Raw genomic sequence first — 13,535 nt, forward strand, 5'->3', positions numbered from 1 at the left:
TAGGACGTCTTGCATGCACAGCTCTTTTAAGATCTACCCACAGATTGTCGATAATGTTTAAGTCTGGAGACTGTGAAGGCCATTCCATAACCTTCAGCTTGCGTTTCTTGAAGTAGTCCATGGTGGATTTGGAGGTATGTTTAGGATCATTATCCTGTTGTAGAAGCCATCCTCTTTTCAGCTTTAGCTTTTTTACAGATGCTGTGATATTTGCCTCCAGAATTTGCTGGTATTTAATAGAATCCATTCTTCCTCCACCCGAGCAATGTTTCCTGTCCCACTGGCTGCAACACAACCCCAAAGCATGATGGATCCACCCCCATATTTAACAGTTATTGTGGCCAAAGAGTTCTATTTTAACTTCATCAGTCCACAGCACTTGTTTCCAAAAGTCATCAGGCTTCTGTAGATGTTCTGTTGCATATTTTTGACGTTGTATTTTATGATGAGGTCGTAGATAAGGTTTTTTTCTACAGACTCTTCCATGAAGGTCTTGTTTGTGCAAGTATCGGCGCACAGTGGAAGGGTGCACCACCACTCCTGAGTCTGCTAAATCTTCCTGGAGGTCTTTTGAAGTCAAATGTGGGTTTTGGTTTACCTTTCTGACCAGACTACGAGCTGTTCTCTTCGAGAGTTTCCTTGGTCTTCCAGATCTCTTCTTGACCTCCACAGTTCCCCTCACCTGCCATCTCTTAATTATGCCTCGCACTGTGGAAACTGCAAGCTGAAAACGCTTTGCTATCTTCTTGTAGCCCTCCCCGGCATTGTGGGCATCAATTACTTTCATTTTTTCTGTCTTACACAGCTTCTTAGAGGAACCCATGGTTGCTGAGTGTTTGTACAAGGTTTGTGGAGTCGCCGTATTTAAGAAACCCTCAAATTGGCACCAGCTGGCACTCCCTAATGACAATTGTTGACACATGCTTCAGGACCAATGAGCTGGTAGAGGTCTGAGCTTGTAAAAAGAATCTGACACTTTGAAACTCTCAGGGTGCCCCGACTTTTGCACATGCCAAAATTATGTTTTTCATTTTTGTAATTTTGTTCAATTTATAAAATAAAATGTAACTATGCATTAATGTTTCCTGACAATATTGTCTTTTTTTCCCATATACCAGAGAGACAGTAAATATGAATATAACTTTTTAAATATATAAAATATGCTGTTTTTAAAGGGGTGCCCTGACTTTCACACACAACTGTAAAATAGACTAATATAAAACCTTTTTTATAGTTATTTGGGTCATTTTGCGACGTGCAGCGATGACGCGCTGGTGACGACATAATCCAAGATGGCGGCGGCCTGGACGACAGCTGATATTATGTAATAAAGCCTTAAAATACATGGATTTAATGAAAAGAGTGAATGACAGAGACATAAACATGTAAACTTATTAAACACACACACACTTATTAAACACACACACACTTAATAAACACACAGACTTATTAAACACACACACACTTATTAAACACACACAGACTTATTAAACACACACACACTTAATAAACACACACACACTTAATAAACACACAGACTTATTAAACACACACAGACTTATTAAACACACACAGACTTATTAAACACACACAGACTTATTAAACACACACACACTTAATAAACACACAGACTTATTAAACACACACAGACTTATTAAACACACACACACTTAATAAACACACAGACTTATTAAACACACACAGACTTATTAAACACACACAGACTTATTAAACACACACACACTTATTAAACACACACAGACTTATTAAACACACACACACTTAATAAACACACACACACTTAATAAACACACATAGACCTCAGTAAACATAACAGGCTTCACCAGACAGCAGGCACTAGGACCCAGAGGCAGAGTAAATACGTCCCTGTACTGCATTCACAGACTAATATCACCAGTTTATCATTTTACCAGTTATTAGAGCTACTGTATTTACCAGGGAGATAATATGTATTACTGGTGATTATTAGTTCATATCTCTCTTTTGCTCCACGGTCTAAACTGAAACACACACAGCAGTTGCGTTCTGAACACATCCTATACAAACCCTATTTGGAACCGGTTCTCGGTGCCCAACCCTAAGCATAGGACTATATCATAATATCAATATAAAGTATGTTTTTCTGCTCTATCTGTCCCTCTTAGATTATGTCTCTGATAAATTCACAGAGTGGGTTATGGTTCACCCTCACCTTGATGGTTGATAAAGGGCCGTGTACACCTTTCACTGTCAGGTTGAGATAAATCACGTATGACTTCTTGATGTGTCCTTATTTTCTCTTTATTGTAATGTGTCCAATGTGTTTATTAAAACAATCAGTTCATCTATAACCTCTTCACACAGTATGTTATCAAACAGTGTTCATGGTGTTGTATCAGAAACCATTTGAGCTCCACCCCATCAAGCAACAAACACTTGTCCCTGAAGTGTCATCACATATATAGTCTGTGACACGCCCATAAAATGGCCATTACAGTCAGTAATAATAAATAAACGGCCCTCGTCGTAGCCGTGCCACCTTTGCCACACAGCCTTCGTTGTGCTGTCTTTGCTGTGCAGCCTCAAGTTCATACAGACATAATATAACAGTGAATTTTATATTATCAATTCATCGTTATTGATTTATTTAGACAGAAATGTACTATTGAGATATAATCTTAGACATATTTATGATTTTTGTTGTAGGACATTTGTCTCATATAAAATTCTTTTCACTCTGTAGGGGGCGCTAACGCGCTAATGTCTGTTTTTCCACATTGAGCTGGTTTAGGGCTGTTAGTGTTATAACGGTGGGGGTCCCACGTCTCTAGACGATCAGTCAGTGAAACGTTTTAGGAGAAATATGTTCAAATACAACGTGAGCAAAAATAGAAATTTTACAATTTTCAACTTTCAATTCAAGATTCTGGACTTCCTGTGTAATTTTTGATGTGGTCTTAATAATATTTTTTACTTGTCTTGTTATGATCTACGTCTGTGTCAATTTTCATGATTCTACGATTAATTATTTTTTTGCGTACTTGGGGCGCTGGTTAGTCACATTTTTGCATTTTTAAAATCGCAAATAGCCATAAATTGAGAAGCACGCAATTGAATTTTGTTTGAATTTTTGAGTCTCTACACAATGGTTCAGTGTGTGAACAGTAGGTGAGTTAGAAAGAAGAATAATCATCCAACACAATAACAATGTTTCCTCCTTTATGAGAACCATGAACTATACATTATCAGAAAGCGTGGGGGCGTGTCTATGACATGACAAGTTTCCCTGGTCACTGACGGACACGTGGTATTCGCATAGGCTCCGCCCCTTTCCTTGTAGTTTGGCCAATAAGAGACCATGAGGCCCTTCACCAGCTCGTGACGCTCGGGCCTAATAATTAATAATTAATTGATATAATTAAAAAAAAACTGTACAGCAGCTAAAGTTGTTTTTAAGATGTGCACAAATACATATAATTAGTTTTATACATTTTGATATTGTTCTCTACACTAATGTTAATAAAGTTGTTATTTTAAGGGTTTTACTAAATAAGCTATGTTATAATAGATGGGGGGGGGAACCCCAATTACATCACAGAGAAAACATTATTATACTGTATATTGAGGATTGCCATTCTGGTTGGATTTTATGCATCAAAGCATCTCAAGGCAAAATATCCAGATATTATAAAAAAGGTCATATGGCCCCGCCCTACCCCCCCCCCCACCCCCCCACATTGGATTAGAGGAGGAAAGAACCGAGGCTGAACCAGAGGAAAGCTGCAGGACCAGATGGATCTGTCCTAGAGTCCTTTTCCAATCAGCTACAGAGGGGCGGAGCCAGCGTGTGGAAACAGCCTATCATATCTCTGTACGTCACCAGTAACAGGCAAACAGCCAATCATTCAGCAGCTGTGGAGTTGGGTTGCCATGTTGGTTTGTTTTCAAGTGAATATCGTGCAGTGAGTTTAAACTGTGTCATGAGGAGAGTATAGACATCTGCTATATAGAGGAACCTGGTACCAGTACTATCATAATCTATGGTAATACTGTAGTGAAGAATTTATAGTAAAGTAGGAACTGTTACAGTTTGGTAACGTGGGTAACGTGGGTAACGTGCTACTATAATCCACTCAGATTATCTACACCAGCTTTAACCCACGGTTGATGAATGTGTTCAGATACAGGCTAACGTGATGCTAACATGAAGCTGTCCTTTATTTTCCTTTCAGGATGTGGTCAGATGTTTCCTCACCTTTCTGGTCCTTCAACTGGTTTCTCTCTTAAATTCTGTGTACAGTAAACGTGATGAAAAACTAAAGTGTGTTTTGTGTATATTTGTATGTTACACAACTAATTTATGATAAACACAACTCACTCACTGAATATTAGTGTCTGTAGTGTTGTGTTCAACACCAGAATGTACCAAGACCATAAACACTTTTTATTTTAATTTAAAAATATATATAAATAAACTTAGGACAAGGTTTGACAGTTAAATAACATTTTCTCTTTAATTTTAGTTTATTTTAAATACATTTGACGGACAAAAAAGGTGCCTGTAAAAAATGTATTAAACTATTAAAACTACTACTGATAAATTCACAATTATTCTACATATTTGAAAACAATATTTTTATATCAGCTGAATGTACAGCAAGTGTTTAAAAGTATTTCTACCAATAAATAACATGTCTGTCACCTACACACGCAGTGTTTTCTCTTTGCTAGGGTTGGGCATCGTTTGGATTTGAACGATTCTGATTCCGATTCTTTGAGTTGTTCAGGTTTAACACGTCACAGATTTCACAGGATAATTTTTTATTTTAAAAAGCCTTTAACAGGTTATTTTATTAATTCACTTAGTTGATATAGTTTAATTTAGTTACTGTAATATAACTAGAATATTTAATTAACAAAGGTTTCCAACTGTAACTGTAAAAGTGAAACTTTCTGAAATAAAACTACAAACTAGTTGTCATCAGTGTAAAAAACATAGATCTACAGGTAGATGTGAAACTAAATAAAACAAACCCTGGAACAGTCATGTGACTAATTAATCAATAGTTATTGTTGAGAATTATTGATTGATTTGTCTGAAACCATCAGTAATAATATATAATATATACGTGTGTATCATCACCTCTGTTTAACACACGTATAAATGTGTTTATTCATTGATCAGAGATTAATAATCAGAAATCTGTGGATATACAGAGAGGGAGGGGCTTCAGGGACAGGGCGGAGCACTAATGACAAAGATACACTATCACTTTAAGAGATGTGCACACAGTGCACGTACCTGCACCTGCAGCGTCTGCAGTGTTGGATGTGACATCCAACATCATCCAACAGCACCACTGCTGCTCCTGCTGTTCATCAAACACTCACTAGTCTCATTAATTATATATTATTTAATTATGAGTTACATCATCTTTTATTAAACGCTGACAGGTGTTAAAAAACTTATCAAACACGATCAGAGTGTGATCACATGATCAGTGTGTGGTCACATGATCAGTTGTTTTCTATAATAGATTAACTAAATAACACCTTTAACCCTTTACTACTTTTAAAATGTTCAAACCACAGTCGCTCCTTTGTTTTGTTTTTGTCCATCATTTATTTTCTCTGCTCAGTAACAGATGATGTCACTTCCTGTTGGTCTCATTATTGGTTCCTATTGGCTTCTCATTCATGGTAAAAGCCGCAGCACATGTTCCATCACTCTCTAATCATTAAATCTGTGATCGATCTAGTGGGTCTGATGAGAACGTTCACTTAAACTAAACACTGTCAGCTGATTGGCTGAGCTGGAGAGATTGAAGCTGAGAAGAGTTTGGTGAAATGGTCAAAGGGGGCGTGGTCACGGATGGCTTAGCTGAACCAGGTTTAAACAATAAGCCTGGTTCACTTTGATCAAATACCCCCGGGTCTCCAGCGGCGGGGGGTCCCGCTTTGCACCCTAGCCCGATTGACCCAGCCCTGAGAGCCAATCCTTATCCCGTTACAGACACAGATACAGATAGTGAGACTTTAATGACATGATGCGTTCCAGTAAAAAAAAAGTGTCATTTTTTAACATGACTTTGTTTTAACGTTGATTTCTACCTTCAGAATGATAGAATAGAATAGAATAGAATAGAAAAGAATAGAATAGAATAGAATAGTCTTTTATTGTCACGGTACTTGGTGGTACAGTGAAATTTGAGAGATGCTCGCATAGAGCTACAGTACACCACAGAGCATAGAATTAAAAGACAGGAGCAACAACAAGGCATTGAATATGTACAAAGATGATAAAAAAAAACCAACGTACGGCATAAAAATTTTAAAACGAGACATCATCGGTGAATAATTTACAGAATAAATAACAGTTTAAAGTGCTGTAGTGTTTAGTGCTAAAGTGTGTGTGTATGTGTGTGTGTGTGTGTGTGTGTGGGGGGGGGGGGTTATGGGAGATTGTTCCTGAATGAGTGTGTGTGTGTGTATCCATGGGTGTTTGCAGTCCGTATGGGGAAGAAGCTGTTTGTCAGTCTGCATGTGTGAGATTTTGTTGACCTGTAGCGTCTTCCAGAGGGCAGCAGGTGGAACGGGGGGTGAGCAGGGTGTGGGGGGTCTCCTGTGATGGCTTTGGTTCTCCTGAGGCAGCAGGATGTGTTGATGTTTTCCAGGCTGGGCAGAGGGCAGCCGGTGATTTTTTGGGCAGTGTTTATGACCCTCTGCACCGCCTTCCTGTCCTTGACTGTTGAGCCTGCGTACCACACACTCAGACAGTATGTCAGCACGCTCTCCACAGAGGAGTGATGTCATCACCTCCATACCAGCAGCTCTCCCTGCACTGTGTCCTCCTAATGCTATAACCTAATCAATATTTCATATCATTGATCTGGGGACATGTCTCATGTTGTAGGTGTTTATCACAGATGTTGATGATGACAGAGGCTCCCACTTAAAACACTGTGGCCCAAGGCAGTGCTACCTTTACCTCAGCTCTCCTTGTCTGCAACAGAAAGGACGTCATTAAAAAGATCATCATGTAAAAAACATTCAAACATCAAGTCATTTTTCATTGAATCAATGTCTATAGAAATACACTATTACATACAATAATAATCATAAGAACAGTTCAAATGAACATTAGATTATGTATTTATGATGATATAACCTACAAGTGTAATTCAGCTACTAGCAGTGATCATAACACTGTGTCAGGGCCAAATTTACAGTTACCTTGGCTTTAACTTGTGACGGATGCTCTGCGTTGATAAATGATGAAACCCAGACTGAAAAGGTGATGAAGTAATAAAAAATGATTTATTCTAAACTAAATAAAAAAGAGTACAAAGCGGAATGATGAGGGAGGTCTGACCGGCCGGGAAAAAACAACTTACTGGAAAACTTTCCACACACACAATGTTTTACAGATTGATAGCCCCACCCCAACAGATAGGAAGGTCAGTTTGACGCCATCGCATATCACATATGATAGTCACATGCGTGCAATGTGCGTAGGTATGTGTGTGTGTGTGTGTGTGTGTAGTGTGGTGTGTGTATTTGATAATGTGTGACCTTGAGTTAACAGCTGTTATCACAGTGAGACGTGTGAGAACCCCTGACTTTCCTCAGACAGACAAAGAGGTGATGGAAACCCTTACATCTCAAAGCAGACATACTGTACATTTAATTAAGATATATGAGTAAATATAATTCATTAATTTTGTCACCACAATTCCCCACTTTTGGACTCTTGAGTCCAACACAAAAAGGAAGCAAAATTAATGATAAAATTTAGCAAGCACAGCAAAAACCAAACTCACAAACTTTAACCTTAGCAAAAAGCCTGAATAAAACAAACGCTAAATCGTAGTGAGTAGTGTAACATTAGCGCAACCAATGCAGCCCTATGGACAAACAATGGTGACACCAATAATACACTATGATATATGCGTTGTTTTTCCTGAGACACAGGCATCTCCAAAGACAGAGCAAGAGGAAAGGAGCAAAAGACCCCATAAACACATAATGAACACACAATAAAATTAACTATCATTAGCAACTAAAATCATTGGCAATCACAGCAATGAATATGAAATACATCACTTTCAGCAAAATCACACACAGTAAAATATATAAATCAGCAAAGCATGGCAAGAAGAAACATTTGTAGGTGGAATCAATGAGCAGAATCATCAAAGACACGCATCAGGAACACTTCAGGCTGTAATTCCGACTGTGTTAAGGTTATGTGGACATGTCTGTTGGAGAAGGCGCTCTGCACTAATCCTTCTACTAAACAGCACAACATTGGGATACCGCAACAGAGAAATACGAGAACAGCTACAAGTATAACAGCCATTTTAACCAAGAGAGGATGCCAGCCAGCGAGCAGGGTGGAAAACCAATCCGGAACACCCAACTGGTCTTTGTTCATGGCGTCGCGAAGCCTGGAGAAAAACCGCTTTTTTCCACCTCAAAAACATCTCTCACCTCCGTCCTTCGCTTTCCTTCCCCGCCGCTGAAACTCTAATTCACGCCTTTATCACATCCTGCCTTGACTACTGCAATAGCTCCTCGTTGGTACAACCTCCACACTCCTAAATATACTCTAATAAATCCAAAACGCAGCTGCCCGCCTCCTCACCCACACCCGCTCCCGTGACCACATCACCCCCGTCCTCCAAAACCTCCACTGGCTCCTCCTCAGCGCATCAAATTCAAACTCCTCCTTCTCACCTATAAAGCCCTCAATAATCAGGCCCCTCCTACCTCACAGCCTCCGCTCCTCAGATGCAAACCTCCTCACTGTCCCCAGGACCAAGCACAGGACCTGGGGGGACAGAGATTTCTCTGTAGCTGCCCAGTGCTTTGGCTACTGCTGTGGCTGTCTGGTGTTTGGTTGGAAAGGCCTCAATCCATTTGGAGAACATGTCTATGATGACCAAACAGTGTTTCTTTCCCTCACATGGTGTTAGCTCAAAAAATCAATTTGTAGGTGGTGAAAAGGCATGGATGGCTGAGGGTGAGCTGTCTGGCTCTTCAATGGTTTCTTTCTGCATGGGTTGTTTTTAGCAAAGATCATACATCTTTGACAAAACTCGGCTGCAAAGGAAGAAAATCCATTAGTGAACCACACTGTCTGAACTGAGGACACCCCACCCTTTTACACATGGGCCTGACCGTGTGTCAACTTAGCATAAGCAGGAAAAAGAGCACCCGGTATCCAAGGTTTTGAATCGGGGCCATACCAAACCCAACAGGTTGGGTGGTAGAAAGGAAAGAGGAAGAGGGAAGGACGCATGTGCGGGCCGCAAATTTGGCCGCCGCATCTGGATACCCAGGGTCGGGGCTGTTTAGAAGACCTCTTTTAAGTCCTCAAAAGCGCGGAGGGCTTCAGGGGTCCAGACCAGGGCCTTAGCGGGTGAGTTTTTCACCACCGCCCTCAAATGCCATTCATAGCCAGAAAACTCAGGGGTGAAATTTCGGCAGAAAGAGTACATGCCCAAAAAGGACAACATTTGCTTTTTAGTCAAAGGTTTAGGAAAAGCGACCATGGAAGCCACTCATTTGCTGGACAGAGTCTTGTCCTCACAGGAAATGGTGTGACCAATGAATTTGACAATTTCCTGGACAAACTGAAGTTTGGAAGCGAAGCCTTGTGGCCCTGCGCATGGAGGCGGTGCAGCAGAGATAAGGTGTCTCGCTCACATTGTTCTTTGGAAGGAGCTGCAAGGAGTATGTCATTGACATACTGGAGGAGGGAGGAGCCCGGTGAGAGGTCAAGGGAAGAGAGGCTCTGCTCAAGGGCAGAACAGTAAATTTGGGGGCTACACGTGAGGCCCTGCGGCAACCTGGTCCACGTGTATTGTTGTCCCTTAAACATGAAAGCAAACCAGAACTGTGAGTCCGGGTGGACTGGGATACTGAAGAAGGTGTTGGCCAAATCAACAACAGTGAAGTATTTTGCTGATGATGGAATCAGCGAGAGAATGGTGTGAGGGTTTGGAACCAGAGGGGCAGGAGGGATAATGGCCCAATTAATGGCCTGTAGGTCCTGCACAAACCGCCACTCGGTTGGTTGGCCCTCCGGGCGAATTTTCATCACTGGAAAGATGGGAGTCAAAACAGGTGAATCGACGCATGGCACAATCACTTTCTCTTTTATGAGAGAGTCATAAACGGATTGGATCCCATTCAAGGCATCACGTCGAAGGGGGTACTGCTTCCTGTGGGGACTGTAGGAGGACTTAGATGTGCACAATCTCTGATGAGGCCAACGTCATACTTGTGTTTGACCCACAGTCCAGGTGGCACTGACCGCAACAGGGGTGAGACGTCCCCAGGTTGTGGTACTGGCACCGAAGCCATTCTGTAGCCTGTGGACAGACTGATGGCAAAAAGAGAGCGGAGACACTCCACAGTCATTGGGGGAACTTTAACCCGATAAGCATTCATGGCAGGTGAAAACCACGTCAAAGGGGTTGAAATTGACTGCCAGTCATCGGCTTAATGACAGCGCAGGACAAAAGGTCCCAAATCCTTCCACTGAAGTTCGGGAGCTTTCGCAACCGAAATGTAAGGGAAGGAGTCAGGAACGTCAAACAACGGCAGCTGGTGTGCCGTGAGCTGCACAGCAACTGTAGCGTGGTGTTGGTCAAAGTACAGGAAGTCAGTGGTCAGGTGGTCGTTTACAGCATCACCCAAAAGAGGGTCGCCGTAAAAGTCAGCAGCAAAGGAATGGTCTGGATTGTGTGAGACGTGCTGTCCAGTGGCTGTACTCAGGCTTCTTCAATGTGAGGTGTTGAGGTGCATGTTGTGTGGCCCAAGCGTTAAGCTTGCAAGCATCATCAAAATTAACCCACCAGTTGTAAACAAAAAGTGTTCCAACAGACTCTTCTACAGAGTCTGTCAGCCTGAAGAACATCTGAGCTGAGGTTAAAGGTCGTGAGGTCTCAATGCTGGCGTTAGTACAGGTGAGAACTGCTTTAAGTTTAAGAAGCAGGTCTCTATCCAGTAGGTTCACTGGACAGTGGAGCGAAGGGAGGGGCGGAGCCCAGAAACAAAGAAGCTCTTGGCTAGAGCCCCATAGGATGATTTGTCAGCTGACCCAAAGCCATGTTATGGCTTGACATGACCGCTGTAGGTGTCGACGCACGCAGTCAATCTGCAGCTGTAGTCTTCGACGAGTTCTCCAGGTGCCTGTGTGCAAGCCTGAATTTGACCCATATCCACGCGCATGGTGAATGTCTGAGTGATGAGTGAGGCGGTGGCCATGACGTGTTCCTCCCATTCTCTATTGGGGTCCCACCCCAAAGCAGTTTGCCGCAGACCGTCGGTGTGGGGTAATTCCATGGAAGTTTGGATCCGGGAATATTCTGTAGAAGACAGCAGAGTTTTTTTGTTTTTGCTTTTGTTTAATGTTTTTATTAATGTTCACAGGAACATTGTATCTCAATTGTACAATACAAGTGAAAGTAAGCACACTGTTTCATTTCGGGTTTTTTTCTTTCCCCTAAACATAAAAAGAAAGAAGTGGGGGGGGGGGGGGGGGGGGGGTTACGCTTCCTCAAAAAAGTTGATTTTGTCAGTCAAACCTTTCTTGGAATATCTAATCTTTTCAACTTTCAGAAAAGACATGACCTCATTTATCCATTGAGTGCTGGATGAGGAACTTGTTGACTTCCAATGCATGAGGAGATGCCGTCTGGCCATGAGAGATGTGAATGCTAAAATGTTGAGGTGAAGAGCTGAATAGTTGGAGTAGTTCTCAGGAATACTGAAAATAGCCACATAAGAAGAAACATTAACGTTTTTTGAAAGCACTTTGGACATGGTACTAAAATATATTTGCCAAAACCTATTTAGAGTTGGACAGGAGAAAAACACATGAACAAGATCACAGGGCAATCCACCACACCTATCACAAATGTCTATGGTCGTTGGAAAAATGTGAGCAAGCCTTGCTTTAGAGTAATGACACCTGAACAAAACTTTAAACTGAATCAATGTCAAACAAGCACAGATAGTTGTCTTATCAATAAGGTTCAATGACTACTCCTAATTCATTCTCCCAGGCTTGTTTTGTTTTTGTGGTTAAATAATTATCATATGATTGAATAATGTTATACATTTTAGAGGTGATTGACTTCTGTGAGGGGGTTAATTGTAAAAGTTCAATCCAAGGCTGCTCAGGAGGAAGGTAAGGAAAACTAGGGAATAGTGTTTAACACAATTTCTCACCTGTAAATATCTAAATAGATGAGTGGTCGGTAGATTAAAGTCAAGAGAAAGATCTGTAAAAGAGTGAAAAACCCCGTTTTTTTAGAAATCTTTAAAACGCCTCAATCCCTTATTATGCCATGATTCAGAAACAGTAAATGTGGGTTTGAACCTATGATGTTTCAACAATAGTGTTGAATCGATAAATTTGAATTGCCTCCTAAACTGAAAAAAAAAATCCTAAGAGTAGAAATCACCACCAAGTTAGAAGTAATGCCAGAGAGGTTGACAGAAACAGTCAGTTAATAATGCAGAGAGGGACAGAACAGCAACTCCAAATTACACCAGGGAACATCAACTGACCCTGACCATTATGTAATCCTAGATATATTCACTGCCAGTAATAAAACTGCAAATTAGGCAAGAACAAGCCACTTTGTAACTTTGACGTACTTTATGCCTGATACGAGGTGTTTTGCCGTTCCACAAAAAATGTGAAATAGTTGAATCAATCGATTTAAAAAACAGTTTTGGTAAAAAAAAATGGGCAGGCACTGAAACAAAAATAAAAATTTCGGTGAAACATTCATCTTTACTGTATTAATTTTCCCAATCAACGTGAGGGGGAGTGAAGCCCATCTTTGAAAATCAGATTTAATCTCAGATAACAGGGGGAGAAATTGGCAGAATGAAGAGATTTGAAGGATCTAACTATATTGACACCCAAATACCTGAATCCAGAGGGGCTAAACTTAAAGGATGGACACATTTTGCATTGCTAGTTTATTAATAGGGTAGCATTCAGTCTTTGATATATTAATCTTATATCCTGAAAAAGAGCCAAATCTATGAAAAAAGGACTGAATGTTTGGAAAAACAGGATTTGTAATATACAACAATAAATCATCAGCGTACAGTGAAAGTTTGAATTCGTTTGCCAGTGTAGTCTGGAGCGGACCTCAAATAAATTGACAGGGGCTCAATGGCAAGTGCAAATAGGAGGGGCGACAGTGGGCAGCCCTGCCTGCAGCCTCTATTTAGAGGAAAACATCTAGATCTAACATTATTGGTGACGCTACTTGCACATGGTGATGTATAAAGGAGTCGTATCCATGATATGAATTCGTCGCCTAATCCAAATTTTGCCAGGAGTGCAAACAAATACTACCATTCAACTCTATCGAACGCCTTTTCTGCATCAATGGATAATACTACATCCAGTTTATTAGCGGTACCTTTAGAATAGATTATATTTAGCAGAGTGTGAACATTGTAAAACAGCTAGCGCCCCTTTATGAAACCTGTCTGTTATTAGA

Source organism: Gouania willdenowi, chromosome 10 (genome assembly GCF_900634775.1).
Source record: "Gouania willdenowi chromosome 10, fGouWil2.1, whole genome shotgun sequence".
In the NCBI taxonomy this organism is placed as follows: Eukaryota; Metazoa; Chordata; class Actinopteri; order Blenniiformes; family Gobiesocidae; genus Gouania; species Gouania willdenowi.